This window comes from Colias croceus, chromosome 5, assembly GCF_905220415.1.
Source record: "Colias croceus chromosome 5, ilColCroc2.1".
NCBI classification, from domain to species: domain Eukaryota; kingdom Metazoa; phylum Arthropoda; class Insecta; order Lepidoptera; family Pieridae; genus Colias; species Colias croceus.
The window spans coordinates 801,479-818,655 of NC_059541.1; the positions used below are offsets into that span (position 1 = coordinate 801,479).

The 17,177-nt window shown below is 32.1% G+C and overlaps 2 non-coding genes across 2 annotated transcripts; one reads left to right on the top strand and one right to left on the bottom strand.

The window, feature by feature from the left end:
• The first annotated feature begins 4,278 nt into the window (after positions 1 to 4,278).
• LOC123692187 lies at positions 4,279 to 4,397 on the top strand. The gene has a single exon (XR_006751501.1). It is a non-coding gene; the product is annotated as a 5S ribosomal RNA (ribosomal RNA).
• Positions 4,398 to 5,045: 648 nt separating this feature from the next.
• On the bottom strand, positions 5,046 to 5,207 carry LOC123692190. The gene has a single exon (XR_006751504.1). It is a non-coding gene; the product is annotated as a U1 spliceosomal RNA (small nuclear RNA).
• Between the last annotated feature and the right edge of the window lie 11,970 nt (positions 5,208 to 17,177).

Consider the following 17,177-nt stretch of genomic DNA (forward strand, 5'->3'; position numbering starts at 1 on the left):
ATTGCATATAAAAAAAGCAAATTTTATGCACAAAAAAACATGGCAGTTAATTTAATTTTAATCAAATTCGATATTTTTTATATCAATCGTTTAATTAATGTTCTATTAATTACATATTCATGGAATCCAAAATTCCATGTATGGCAACCTCTTTATTTACTTTTTTGACATTTGACATCAATCATCAATCATGAAAATAATATTTCTATCAAAATAAATATAAATTGTGTGTTTTCAAGAGGATAATTTTTAATTATGTTCTTAAAAGTCCTATAAATCTATTGGATAACAAATATCCTAAGAAAATGTCAATCTGCGTTATGTTTTTATATAGTTAAAGCTATTAGTTTTAGTTTAGTAATATTTTGTTATTTGTGAAGTGCAATAAAATTCTAATCAAAAGACTCCAAAAGCTCTACAAGATAATTCTGCTCAATTCGAAGCCTTTTGAGAAATCTTTAAGACATCATAGAAACTGACGGAACTAAAACTAAGGACGGAACGGATAATTTGTATCACTTGTATTTTTAGCTTGTATTATTATATTATATTATGTGCATCATTGTATATTTTATTACAGTTAATAAGCAAAGGATGCAATGCAATTGATTTAGCGGTTCACGGTTAATATTATTTATGTGTTAAATATAAATATTTATCTATAAATTTTATATTTTACAGATGAACAAGTTACTAGAATTATTATGTTGGTGAGGGATGATGGTTTTGAGCCAAATTTTCAACTACGCTATTATAAACTGTTAAATTAAAATTTTCTAATAAATTTATTTCGTAATTGGATCGTTTTATTTTATTTGTATTCATCTGTATAATTTTATTATCCTAGAAGTTCAAAAAGAAATTAATCGAATATGAATGCAATAATTTAGGCTGAATAAATGCAGACAGCAGTACACTATTTTAATATTTATTTAATATAATATAAGAGGCTTCTTAACATTTTCAATAAGATTTTGAAACCATCTTAAAAATAAAACATTATTTGTTTGTTTTATTTTAATTGCAATAACATTAAATAAGAGAAAAAAATATTGCGTTAAATCATAATATAGCATCGGAAGTGTGAAATATCTTCTATTTATTATAAAATTATAATAATATAGGTATAATGTTTCCGATATTATCAACCGTATCTACAAATCCACACAAACCGTAAGGCCCTTCTCCCATTTCGATACTTCTAGAATACGATACTCGAGTAGAATACTAGTTAGATATTTGCTCGCTGCCCGATGCTCGCATATTAAGCGACTGAAAAATGACTAAATTCATCATTATTATGCCTCGTTTTTGTAGACGGACGCTATGTCGAGCGATTCCAGTGACGATGTAAAAGTAGGATGTACTGGATTCATCCATATATTGAAAGAAACATAAGTAAATTGTAGAGTTTTTATAGCCGCACGAGAACTACAACATGATGATAAGAATTTTTTATCTTTCTTCCGAAGAGATACGCGCGAAACGCGACGCAAAAACGACCACCTATACTAGTCGCGGACGTGTAGGATACCGGTAGCGTAATGGGAGAAGGGCCTTCGAGATCTTGTCGGTATCATAACGATTGACAATGTCAAAGAATAATTTGTTTTGACAATATTCGAATGTGTTGCAAAGAAATGATTTTCCAAATCCATGAAATCTATATTTTATTTATATTTCATATATCTACGGAATTGAAATAATGATGTTATTAATTTAGATAAAAATGCATTGCTACAAGGCTATTATTATATAAATATTTTGACGCATAAAGGAAAGTTTTGTGAAGAATAAAAATTATAAACAAATATGTATCCATTGTATGCTTCCATCAAATTGGGGAGAGGTATTAAGCGACATCATTTTCATTGCTGAAGACGGGTCTATAAATAAGTTATCGGTAATTACCGACTAATTTGTACAGACTACAGGGGCTGGTTACCTCTCTTTGAAGATAAAATTGATAGACGTCAAATGTTGCCTATTAAATTGGCTCGACCAAGAAGCTTATATCTAATACACTGGAGATTTCGGTATGAACATTGACGTGTAACAAGAAAATATTGCCCAGTTCATGTTTTTTATCACTTTCACACCTAACTTGGTATTGCCACTGTTAATACGAAGTTTTCCCAAGGCTACTATGTATGCTGTAATATTCTGTGCAAAAGGTTAGTTTTTGTACATGAGTTTGTTGATAAATTGCCAACAACGTCATTCAGAAGCATTGTTGGATGAGACAATTATTATTTATGCTAAATAAACTAAGTATCTGAACCAATTATTAAAAAGCGATACTCCCTGATTATGGGTAGTCACCATAATAAAATTGTAGCAACTCTCACTTTGTCAATATGGCATGTGTGTCAAAAAAATTGCGTCGCTTCGAATATTTAAGTTAATATTGTTGCTTATTTAATGAATATTTTCCGAATATAAAGAATGCATTGTATTGTGCAAAATTGCAGAAGTGTTTGGACACCAAATTCTGGCATAGAATTTCACAGGCAAGTGTATATTTACGTTATTTACAATATTCCTCAATACTCCTGCATTTACCTGTTTAGAATCATTTCAATGGCAAAAATTGTCTAATTATTTAGCATCATTTTAGTAAGCAGTCATGTTAAATTTGTTATGTCCCTAATACTTTATCATTTTTCAACAAGTTTTCAATAAACAGATTTAACAAGTAAGGTAACCATGATGACGAGTTTTTATGGATAGCGAAGAGAATATATTGTAATAACAATATTATGATGAAAATTTAGAACACCATTTTAAAGATTGTTACTAGTAATGAAACAACACATGACATCGGTATTGCACTCACATGTAGTTATAAGATTGTTCGTTTTTACATTGAAATTTATACTTTTTTAACTTACCTCATATTTTTTTGTTTTACGTATTTCAGCTTTCCAAAAAGTAAAATAAAAAGAAATATATGTGCCCATCAAGGTTACTGAGGATTACGACCCAGAAAAAAATACCTTTTGAAAAATAAACTTTGTAAAGTTAGCTGAAATTTGTGCAAGGCTGCTATAAACAGTTTTTCTTTGATGATTCTGGCTTGAAATTGACCCGTCGAAGCAACGCGTTTAAAAAGAAGATCTGAGTAGCTAACAATTTGGTAAACAGCATCTGATGCAAAACACAACTTTCCTCTATTTACAAAGGATGTTAATGCTATACATCGGTTCATATCCAAGCTTTGTAGCCAAAAGTTATTTATAACTATCATTCTATACCAATTAAAATTGTATGTACCTACCTATAAAGTATGACCATAATATTATAATATAAATACTGTTAAAAATATATGTCGTTATTATTTATAGACCATGATTTTTAGTTTTTTCTATTTTGAAAAATCCTGAATTTACAAACCAGCGTGGTCACTCGACAGAAAGAGACAAATAACATGACTGACGTCATTGAATGTCATAGTTTCTTGTTTCAAGTTAATGGTCATAGTGCAATCTCCATTGGGCTCGACTATACGTGTTAGTACTTAGTTGACAATTCTTCCCGCCTTAAGTTTCACACACACGACACTTTACTTAAGACGCTTAGACACTAGTCTAACATTAGCTCATTGCGATAATCACAGGATCCAAATCAAAACAAGGTTAACCTATGAGGTTAATACATAGCTGATTTCAATGGACCTTCATTAGATGTGGAGGGTATTGCAAATATTGGAGGTTTGTCCAACTGTTTGGCAAATGGAGTGGTCGCATCCGTGCAAACATTCATTAGGCAGATTAATTGTAGCTCCAAATGGCATACTTTGGTTCAAGTGTTCGATGGATAAATATTTGATATTATATCTGTAACTATGTGGTTGTTGTTTAGGGCGTTAGCATGATGTATGGAGGATGCAATGTAATCATTGAAGCTTCGAGATCTTCTTTGTTGTTAAAAGTTATTTTGATAAAAATATATGCGGTTATATCGTATGAAACGAATTTAGGTAGCTAGAGGTCATCGAGCTAATATTTTTTGTAATTACAAAAATTTATACCACAGAAGCTTTCCTGTTTTCGCGCGACCTATCAAACGCGTGAAGGTTTAATTGCCCTTTAGTTTCTCACTTTTTTTGCGCAATTTTGGAAGTTTAATTTTTTTATGACCTTTTTCCTGATCGTTACGAATAAAAAAAAATAATCATCAATATCGGTCCAACCATTCACGCGTGATTCTACTGAAATAGAGATTTATTATTATGTATAGGGATTGTGCGTCTTTCATTTGTATAATGTGGTTAAAAATTTGGACGTTAATACCACGTTGAATACACCGGTTCTCGTCCGATCACCGAAGTTAAGCAACGTCGGGCGCGGTCAGTACTTGGATGGGTGACCGCCTGGGAACACCGCGTGATGTTGGCTTTTTGATTTTTTTTTTTTTGAAAAATGCAGTATTATAAATGTTGCGTTATTTCTTAAAAACTAAAAGCTGCTTTTTTATTTTATTTTTTTTGAAAATGTAAAATTAATGTTGCGTTATTTCTACAAAACATATTTTTAAAGCTGAAGCTCTATTATGTTGCAGTAAGTACAAGTAGGTGTGAATCATGTGTGTAAGCTTTATTTTTTGACGTGACAACGTCTTAAATTAGGTTGTGGCTGGGAGTCACTTATGAAAAAGTGTAACGCTCGGTAACGTTACGATGAGTCACCGAAAGAGGCACGCGGGCATGGTTAGCCCGCCTAAGAGCGAGAGAGACAGACATAAAAAGTCGTTGTCACGTAAAACTTTCGCCCGTATACCGACTTTACAGGAAACCAATTTTGTACATCTAGATTCTAGATCTTAATGAACATGTGGTGGTTAATAATAATAAAAATGTGTGATATCGTTTTAGCATAAATTATTGTAAGCCCCATGCATGATAAATGATAATAATATTTTATATTGAATGATATTATCAAATATCAATATACATTACTTTTATTCGACATAGGCTGAGTAGTGAGTACTTCAGCGTGATATTATGAGTAACATAATATTTAAGCCTTGCTGACATACTATATATGGGGGGACGGCGCGTACGCAGTCCCCACTACCAAAAATAACGCGTCCGAGTTATCCACATTAGGGATAATCGCAGAGGTCAACCCCGTCGCAGTGCAATGGCGGGGCCTCGCTCTGGGGGAACCGCCTTCCTGATCACGGTGTCCCCTACGCCAGGTAAGTATGAGTTCGCTACGGTTTCAGGAGTATTTACGTGTTCCAAAAAAAACTTCTATAGCGCGAGCTTAAAGCTGCTAAAAGAATAGTGGCGCCATCTGTTGTTACGGTTTAGAAACTGTCAGGTCTTGACAAGAAAAGCTTTTCTGGTGATGCCAATAAAATCGGATCTTTTACATATTTAATATTATAATTCGATAGTATAGATTACTGCCTTAGTATTATTTTTATGAATATTAAAAGTTATTTATAATTTGACTTATTAAAGTATTATGATCCGCTAAATACATTATTACTTAGAACAAGGTTTCTGTTGCAAATACATAATGAACAAAAACAACCAATTCGTCCCAATAAAGAGAATTAAGTCAATTAAAAATACAAAGAAAAACCGTGCAAAACCTGTCAATAGTGATGCGATAACGTAATAATCGATAAATGACGTCATTCGTCGCGCACGATCACTTCCCAAAAGGCACGTTACCGATTCTGGACAGCTTCCAAACTAATAGTGAGTAGACAATGGTATCGATCAACAATGCCTTTATACCCTCGCAGTGAAAACGAAACGATTTTTATCGATGAATGATAACAGCACTATTGGTGTTTACTTTCTTCAATGGGCTGCGAAATTGGATTTCATAACTTTATTTTTTGGAAGAATTATTTGGATGCAAGAATAGGCAGATTTTTCCGGTGAGAAATGTAGAAAACTTTTGACATATTAGATCATAATATATAAGTAACATAATTTTCCAGATATTTTTTAAAATTTAAAAAGTGTAATTCACACACACAATGAGAGCTTATTTGTAGGCTCAAGCTTCGAAGTTCAAGCTTTATATAAGATTAAACGCCTTGAATTAAAGGTAAATACTTTACCCAGTACAAACATCTTCATTAGGTACCCGCATCTTACTCTCTTATAAACCTAAGAAAAATAAAATAAAATTTTTACACCTAGTACCTACCTGGTAAGGTATACGCTTACAGGTAAGGATTTAAAATATTAAAATTCAGGTTGTCAACAACGTTAAATGTAGTATAAACAATATTTAATTCAAAATATGATGATATTATTATAAAAAGACAAGTAAAAATATAGATTAGTAAACATGTAACTTATAAAGAGTTTTTAAAATAATTCAATAGCTTTTTTATTTATTCGTACATATGAAAATAAATTCCTCCTTATAATATTACTCTTCACTGTAGATAATTATGTACACGTATCAAAATACATACATTGTTATACGTAGATAAGATTTTTCGAAAAGACAAATAGCGTACGGCAAACTTTCACCCCATGCAAAAAAGTGATGCACTATTATTGATGGGTTCACTATTTTTGATCGAATATCGTTTATAATATTTTTTGTCGCCTGACACTGCCCAGGCGAAAAGTACAGTTGCATAGAAAATTGTTTAGCAAATATTATAATATTTAGTTAATAAATAATTAAAACTCTAAGTTAGTATATTATTATATTATTGTAATCTAAAGTAAAATAAATAAAAGATAATAAAAATACAATGAATATGACTTAGAATAAAAATTAAAGAATTGGATTCGTCAATTAAGTATGTATCGAATTTTAACATACCTTTTTAAATATCTGTAACTATCATTGATTACTATATTCAACACTAGCTTTCCGCCCGCGGCTTCGCCCGCTTTGTCTAAAACTTAATAAATAATATACTAAAACATTCCTCTTGAATCACTTTATCTATTAAAAAAACCGCATCAAAATCCGTTGCGTAGTTTTAAAGATTTAAGCATACAAAGGGACATAGGGATAGAGAAAGCGACTTTGTTTTATACTATGTAGTGATTATTTAAACTTACAATGAAATGTGTTTAAACTGAACACACCTCTATTTTTACGGACGAAAAAATGAACCTAAAATATTATTTCAAACAGGCTTTTCCCACCCAGCGTACCGGCGTCACACTCGAGTAGCAAGGGTTGATAAATCGCAACAATTTTAGAGTGCATCTAACTACGGGCTAAGATTTATCTTTCACTGCTGACATGTCATTACTCGTCGGTGCCCGAGCTCAATATGCGTGGAGATTCATTTTTGACAACCTATTGTTTATTGATCATAACGATGTTATGGATACGGCTTTTTTGGATTTGATTCGATTATGGATATAGCATCTTCCGAGGGTGGTTTATTTGAATTAATTGTCTTGGTTTAGTACCTAGATGTAGAGTCAACGTTTGTAGTGAGTATTATTCTTATAATTAGTATGGACTACTTTTGACGTGACAACGTCTTAAATTAGGTTGCGGCTGGGAGTCACTTATGAAAAAGTGTAACGCTCGGTAACGTTACGATGAGTCACCGAAAGAGGCACGCGGGCATGGTTAGCCCGCCTAAGAGCGAGAGAGACAGACATAAAAAGTCGTTGTCACGTAAAACTTTCGCCCGTATACCGACTTTACAGGCAACCAATTTTTTAAATAGTTTTAGGGATTTATACTTATCTCTCTATATGCTGAAATTATTGAGTCCTTTTTCAGGAGTACTCATGAAATATTTTAAAACATTTTTTAGCTTAAATACTTTTTCTAACAGGCTTTTACTAACTACGAGCCTAATAATTATTATTTATTCAGTAAAAGTTGTGAAAAATACAATCGTACATTCACATGAAATTTACTTCTAATCACAACCAATATCATCAGTCAAAATGACTGTCCAGTTTTTATCTTCGTTATTGTTTACGTACTTGTAAAATTTAATGAGCCAATTACAAAAATACACTCAAAAATCATCCATTTGTACAACCAACAAGACCAGCCAAAACAATTCATAAAAGTATGGCCTCAAAGCGATTTTATAAGCTCACTCTATCATATAATCGGGGCCGTAAAACGTGCAGTCACTTGAAAGTTCTCAAGTTCGGAAGTTGGACCTTATTACCAGCGGTCTGACAGAACGACGTAATGACAATCACTTCATTTGAGTTCGGGTTTCCTAGGGACGTTACAATATTATTTTTGAGTGTGTCTACACAAAAACCTGTAATAAGAAACACATCATGATAATATAGCTGTAATCTATAAGTACTACTGTACTAATATTATAAAGCTGAACTGTTTGTTTGTTTGAACGCGCTAATCTCAAGAACTGGTCCGATTTGAAAAATTATTTCGGTGTTCGATAAATGTATCGAGGAAGGCTATATATGTATAGACTATAGGCTATATAATATCATTACGCTAACAGAACAGAAGCAGAGCCACGCGGGTGAAACCGCGGAGCGCAGCTAGTTTTGAATAAACTGGTTGAATCATGAATGGCTTTTCTTTACTTGTGATAATAAAAATAATAAGATAAATCATTATTTTCATTTTAGTTTACGAATTCACAAAATCTGTTATAACTCTATGTACGTATACCTTTTGATATAAATTGTATTTTAAATTAATATCGCTTCTGTTTCCTTCCTGTTATTTATGTATCTAGAAACTGATACTGTCCATTCAGTTAACAACATCTCACATAGAATATCACACGAAATCAATATCCAAACCGTCATAAACAACGCAAGGGTGAATAAGAAACAATCGTTATAGTTTGTAATGTTCAGTTGACCCTCCATGGAGTACTTTGAATAATACCGTTAGTGTCCGTCCAGCCTATGTAAATGTGACTAGATTGAGTTTGCCCTCCTTTGGTAATGTTGCCGTAGTTTTATCTTGCAAATTGTGTGAATAACTTTTGGTAAAGGTATATTGAGAGTATAGAACAATTTGGGAGGGACGGAAAGTTTATTTTCTTTTAGGTATGGTGAATTGAAGGGAAAGTTAATTATTACGCTCTAGGTGTTAAGTAAAAGTAATATTTTATTGACTGATATTGTCATTAATGTTTTGGCAAAATAAAGATTTTATTTATTTATTTTAATAGTAATGTGTGTGTTAACTGTTAGTGATAGTAGGTAATATTGTTGTTATGCGTTTGTACAAATTACAAAATGGAAATTAGCAATAAATATGTCATAAATTATCGACAAGTGAAAAAAAATATTACCTACGGCTTGTTACGATGCGATAGTAAATAGTAATCATAGTCTAAAACTAGTAGGTACCTATTGAATGAATAATTAATAAAATAAAATTTTATCAATGAGATTCATAATACATTCGTTATGAGGTACCTCTATGATAATGACGACGATGAAGGACTGAAGACTTAATTACAGTAAATAATTATAAAAATCCATTCTTAATATTATAAATGCGAAAGTAACTCCGTCTGTCTGTCTGTTACTCAATCACGCCTAAACTACTGAACCAATTTTCATGAAATTTGGTATGGAGATATTTTGATACCCGAGAAAGAACATAGGCTACTTTTTATCCCGGGAAAAACACGCAATCCCGGAAATCCCTCAGTAACGGGAACTATGCGGGTTTTTCTTTGACTGCGCGAGCGAAGCTGCGGGCGGAAACCTAATTTACCATAATAGAATAAATTGTTTTTTCCTGAATTTATAGCCCATAGCGTAATTTTTGTTATTTTAAAATAAATATCTTTCAAAAAGCCCCGATTAATTCCACTATCTATCTATATACAGCAATCACAAGTTAGCCAAATCAGTGTTTAAGTTATTTCAAGTTAACCTGACCGTAGCTTAATGTTAACTTGTACCATTTATCACTGTACGACTGCATCGACTAGATTTCTGTATTCATTTGCAGTCGATGCTATTAATCAGCTCTAGCAAGATTCTGTTTTGTTTGACTGAACTTTTAACATTGAGATGTGAAGGTATGGACAGGGTAGGAATAGTTGCTTATATTTATTTATAAAAAGGAAATAATTGTTCGAACACAAGAAAGAAAAAAAATCTATACTAATACTATAAAGCTGAAGAGTTTGTTTGAACGCGCTTATCTCGGGAACTACTGGTCCGATTTGAAAAATTTTTTCAGTGTTAGATAGCACATTTATCGAGGAAGGCTATAGGCTTATTATCACCTCGCTAAGACCAACAGGAGCGGAGCACCGCGGGTGAAACCGCGGAGCACAGCTATTTTTAAACACAGAGCACAACAGGCGGTCTTATCGCTCAGACAGCGATCTCTTCCAGACAACCTGGTGGACAATTTGTGATTACTTAGAGATGTCCAATTCATTTTATTAGGACTAAACTATAGTAAAATAAATCATGGTCTGTAGCTTGGTGCAAAATTAAAAGTGTAAGTACCTGGGGTGTGCAACCCGCAGGCCGCGTCCGCGTTAAAATGTAGAAGCCCTTTTGGCTAACATTGAGAGACACCATACAAAAAAAAACCCGCAGGCATATTTGTGCATTGATATTGATCTCACTAAGTTATCCATTAATTTGTAACTTCGTATATGCAATATGCAGAATATTTCATTAATATTTCAATAAATTTATCCATCATTACTGAAAAATGATTTTTATTTACTTCGTCTAACGGTATTTTATACTTACCAGTAGTTCCAAAAATTGCCACACCCAAAAAAACTTCGCCTTTTTAACAATGTATTAGTACCTAAGTATATAAATTATGTGTTATACATAATACATAATCTATATACTAAAACACACAAAGGATCAGATAATTTCGCACATCCACGTTTGTTTGCGCAGGTCTGCCTGATAAGAGCTGTGTAAACAGCCCGTGACCCGGCCGATGCCTGACGGCTACTGGCAGTAAGCTAATACGGTGATTGACGCGGCTGATTGAATACTGTGTGACGTACATTGAAGGTTTGGTTAGAGGAACGGTTATAGGTTACGTAGAGAGCGTGCAATGTATTTTTAAGCGTGCAATTTATTATGTTTAAAAATAGTAAGCTAATACGGTGATTGACGCGGGTGATTGTATTCAATTGTATTCATTACGGTTACAAAGATAGCGCGTAATGTACTGTAATATTAGATTTTTCTTAAAGCGTGCAATTTAATTAATGGAACATACGATGATTGAAGCGGTTGATTGATTAGTGTATGATATACATTGATAGTTTTCGATGGTGTAGGTACTTTGCGAGCAATGTACTTGAAGGTTTTTTTAAAGTATGCATTTTATTATGTAAACTAATACGGTGATTGACGGGGTTGATTGAATAGTGTGTGATGTACATTGAAGGTTTTGTTAGAGGAATGGTTCTTGTAACGTACTTTAATATACTTTAATACTTTAGTACTACCAAGTAATTTAATTGTGTATAGTCTGTCTTAAAGTATTCAAAGTTAACAATATAGATTTTGACATAAACAATTTGAATCAGCTTTTTAATATATTATTATTCTACTCGTCTAATCGACTCTACAATACGTGTAGGTAGGTACTTAGACGGTCAGATAATAATCGTATACTTAAATGTATGTTCAGTTCCTGTATGTTTGAACGTCCTGTTATTTTTACCATAATAATATTTTTACCATAAATAGACTTTCTTCTAAAGTAACTCGCTATAATTACAATCAAAGAAGGACGAATCACTTTATTAAAAAAGAAACAACTAAATAAGCCCACCCATAACCCCATTTATCGACTATAAGATAATTCCTATTGTCCAACAATGGCCTGTTTGTTTGCCCTTCGATTTGCATTGTGTCCAGTGATTTATTGCTCATTATATCTTGGTCATTGAACTGCTGTGAGTCAGCATTAATGTAACTGCTAATAGATGGTTGAATAAACTATTTTAGAGGCTTTTGATGTGGTCCAAAGTGTGTTTAAAAAGAGACTAAATCTCTTTGAGTATTTATTTAGTACTATACAATCAGTGTCGAAATAAAACTTAGAACTTCCATCTTCGACCACATCTCAGCTTAACATCAGGCGAGATTGTGGTCAAGCGCTTCCCTATTACAAAAAAAAAAAAAAAGAAACTATGCTGGGGCTTAAATAAATCGCAGATTGCAATAGGCATACCCAAAATTGAAACCCTACCTTAAAAATTTAAGTTTTAACGTAACTTATAATATCTTATAAATTTTATAAATTTATCTCACAGGAAGATAAATAATATACCTGTCTCTGAATAAATGAAAAATAAAAAATATTCAGTAAAAAAATAAAACCGCTCAATGTATTGCAACGATCTCTATTTTTCCGTTTCATTGAGTAAAAGGTAAATAAAAAAAGGGATTTTCAAAGCTAGATCCCGAGTACTAATCGCTGGCCAGTGGCCAATAACTATTAGTTCGACGTGATAGCCGTTTAGATCTACACAGCCTCTTGTTTTATCCTATATCAATGGACCACAACGGTGGTATTCTTTAGGGCCTATCGTATAGATTTTTAAATGACTTCGAAACGTCCTGATGAAAACAGGAATAGAATGTAGTATTTCAGAGCCTATCATGTAACGTTTTAAAAGCAACCATTTTTAATATAAACTGGGATTAAAAAAATAGTAAATACTCTGAAATAAAGTGTTTTTAAACAACTACAAGCTGATCGTTTAAAAACAGGAATATCGATATAATAGGTATTGTCTGTGTTACTACAAGTAAAAAAGTAGTTTACTGCTGGTGAAGTACCTAATTTAATTGGATTTGTATAGAGCTTATTTGGTACAAACAAACAAAAAAAAATTGTATTTTTGAAATTAGTAGAAGATAAAGAAGAGAAGGCTGTTCGTCACCCACAAAATTTCTTAACGACGATGTGAAATGCATCTACAGGCATCTACCATATACATGGACCACTAGGAGACACAAATCTTCATATTAATACTTTCATTCTAAGGAACACACAAAACAATTCAACTTCCTCAAGGCACAATTAAAATTGATCCGGAAAGCGCTAACAGAAACAAATTATAAGGTAAGGAAACAAAGTACCGGACTTAATTACTTAACGTAGACAGTAATCTGGCGAAACGGGAGCAAAATCGATAATTAGTAATCTCATTAGAGCCTAACGAGTTCTCTTAAAAGTTTTAAGTGAAAAGTTACTCAATAAGCTTCGAGATGACGTTTAACACGAATTACATCATTACAGATTTATTAAGGATTCAAGTGTTAACTTTATTGTTATTGGAAACAGGATTACAGAAGTTAAGATTACCTGTTATAAGAACCGTCTTATAAAAACACACCTGTAATGCCTGCTCGAACGTTTAGTACGTATAATAGCTGAAGAGTTTATTTGTTTGAACGCGGTAATCTCAGGAACTACTTGTCCGATTTGAAAAATTCTTTTGGTTTTAGATAGCCCATTTATGGAGGAAAGTTATAGGCTATAATATATCACCACGCTGATACCAACAGGAGCGGAGCACTGCGGGTAAAACCGCGGGGCACAACTAGTAGTGAATACAATCGTAAATTATTAATTGCTTTAGGGCAATATAGATAACATATGGTTATATCTTTACATCCTTACGTAGAGGACGCATATTATTACAATGCAGATATTAAATAGGAATTTATGTACAAACGGATTTTTTTTGTAATGAAAGTTGCAGCGTCTCTCTTTGTACCTAAAGTTTCTAGCATTTTTGTTAGTTGCGTCCATAGCGTAATACTTATCCATGATAATTTAAAAACCGCATGAAAAATGGCAATACATTTAATTCAAACAATTCACTAAACCAATTTCAATTTAATAAACCTTTTAAACTGGATAGGCGTTCATTTAAAATTAATTAGACTTGGCATCTTACTCTCTCCGCCTTGCCAATGTCAGCCAATGCTACCTGCTTCTCATTAATTGTGGTCACGTGCTAACTTGATATCCTATTTGGAAAACTTAATTCACTTTGAATATATTTATGAACATTTAAAATAAGTCTTTTAGATTTTTCTGAATAAAGAATTGTAGTGTATACTAATATTATAAAGAGGAAAGGTTTGTAATTATGTAGGTATGTATGTATGTATGTATGGTTTTCACGCATAAACTACTGGACCGATTTCAAAAATTCTTTCACCATTAGAAAGCTGCATCTTCACTGAGCAACATAGGCTAGGTTTTATCCCGGAAGTCCCACGGGAACGGGAACTATGCGGGTTTTTCTTTGAAAACGCGGGCAAGGCCGCAGGCGGAAAACTAGTAGGTATGATAATATATAGGATTAGAAATGAAAGAAAGAAAGAAGTGATATTTTGATTCTGAATTGACATTAACTTTTGATTTGATTGGAATTATTACGTTAATTCACAAGTTTGAGTAATTTTTTGTACGGAATCGATAAAAATAACTTCGATAAGAAAACCGAAGTTTCAACGAGTTTCCTTATTTCTTCTTCAATTTGAGCATATTAAAATGTTAAATTTACTTTCTTCTCTTAAATGCCGGTTCCTTGCAAATTTATAAACGACGAATTTAATCACAGCAACGCAACCTCTGCAGTGATAGTAAACCGATTTAGACTGAGTACATAATAAAATGATTTATTAATATAACTGTCCGAGTGGCTAGCGCTAGTTTACTGGCGCCTGGCTATTCCGATACTCGGCTTAGTTTGACGCTTGACAAATTTATGAGCCCCCAAATTCTCTGGTACTGGTTTCGCGTAGATTTTTGCTGTTTTTGTATCGGGTCAATGGAAATGTTTCGAAAATATGATTCTGCAATGTTGGTACGTTATTCTACAACAAAATAATAATAGTTAAAAAAAACTAAAAAACACGCTTTTTATACATAGAAAACCGAACTAAAAAATAGAAAATTTTATCAAATTAGTGTATTGTCATCGGTCCTCAATAAATCTACAAATTTTGAACGAAATCTGGCCGTTTAAAGGGGGTCAAAATCGCGCCCAAAGAAGTCGGTTACAAACATACCAACATACAGGTGAAGCTAATATAAAGCGTGTAAAAAGGGATGGAATTAGTTACAAGTTGACCCTCTGATATTCAGTTTTTATTACATGCGACGTTCACTTTAATAATTATTTTATTCACAATAAGAAATAGTTACAATAATTGCACTAAATGAGAATATTTGTTCATTATAATAATATGATATCTGATAAGCACTAGAATATTCTAAAAATACATGTAAATACAAATAATCTTGTTATTAAAATGAATTCTCCAATAAATTATCCATCATTCTGCGAATAGAATTTGAATATATTTATTTTTTAACAATTTATCAGAAAACCATAACGCTAAGTGTTATAAAATAAATACAGATACCATCGAACATCATTCACGCAAGAGGAAAACGTAAGAAAAACACAAATCCAAAACGAAACGATAAAATGTTTTATTGCTTACTTAAAATTCGCCAAAAATCAACATTTCAATTCTACGCGCGCCATAAAAGTAGAAAGATACCTCATAAGTTCCCTTACTATTTGTTTTCGAGAGGTATTACAATATTATATTTTGGTTATTGTCAATGTTATTATTAGTATTACTTATTTTGTTTTCAGATCACTTTCAATTTTTTCTCTTGGCAAATCGTTCTGGTTTAGCTGGCAGAAATTATTACTACATGATTTACTTACACTCGCAAAATTATGTTTTTTAACTGGTCTTGTAAGTAGAGAATTATTCCATGATAGAGTCTTGAAGTAGATGTTTTAACATTTGAGACTCTTGTTTTCTGTATTTGTACTTAGTGCCTTTATTAAAACGTCTCATCAATGTTTTATAATTACACGTCACGTGAATAGATCTAATCTTTAAATGGAGACATTTACAAAGAGAAGAAGAAGAATCGTATTTTAGATGTCATTGTGTTTGTCATATAATATATTATGTTAATAATTAATTTACATTACACCTGCTATTTATTTGTAATGTCCATATTATGGACATTACAAATAAATAGCAGGTGTGTTTTCAAGACTATATTATAGTCTTGAAAACAGTTGAAGAACTCACTATCGAATAGTTACGATTTGAGTGAGTCGAGAACACATAGTAGAGGTTAGTAAACTTTCAGAAGATTCCAATATTATACACGAAATTCGTTTAATGTCTTGTTTAGTGGGTGAAATGTGGAACAGGAGGGAATCATCTAAAAGTGTTATTGTCTATTTACATTTTGGATATTATAGTTTAGATATAATAAAGTTCCTGGTAAAGTCTTACTGGATTTTAAACCAAAGAGATTTTTAAAAGATACCTGCTCCGTATATCTAGGATACGTTAATTTATTACAATAATCAACACATGCTAGATAACAATAATAACAAAAAACAATTAAATGAGAAATATACAAAATTAGTTAATTTATAATTGTATTACATTATCATACGTTAACGTGACTCAAACTACATACACAAACACATAAAAAAGGTGTTTGTATGCATGTGTTAAAGTTAAAAATAATATATTGCATACTTATTTTAAGTCGACAACTCTATCAATTTTAAAGTCGTTTAATTAATTAGATATTCCTGAAATCCGATTAATTTCATTTTATTAAGATAGAAATCTAAATACCACATATGCATTATAAAACAACATTAAGTTCTATCCCAACTATGTATACTGTTATTACAGGCTCGCTTAACAAGGCTTACTCTCAACAATTTGGGGCAACACAGTAAGCTTCTAATGTGTATATAATACCTGAGATTACGTTTAAGACATGACATCAACATTACCTTTGATTGTTATATATGTATAAATACATATGTGTATGTTTGTATGACATTTTGCTTCTTATATGAGAACTTGGAAAATAAAACTCAAATGTCGGTGAAAACGTACTGTTGAGTAATCTTCTGCCCCCAAGGTTGCCAAATAATTTTGCCAACAATTTTTTCTTTAATCACTTTTAATGCTCTTTACAATATGTGTTGTTTAAGCTAGCCGTTATGCACTACTGACTCTAATAATTCTTTTAAATGTAAAAAGCATCGGGGAAACAATGTGGACATATACATATATACAAAAAGCTTTGGTCAGCGAATTGCATATGTGTGTCCCTACACGTACGTTACTGTGATGAGATCAGTATGATATACCTTCTATATTATACAATTTTTTAAAGACGAATATAATTGATCAT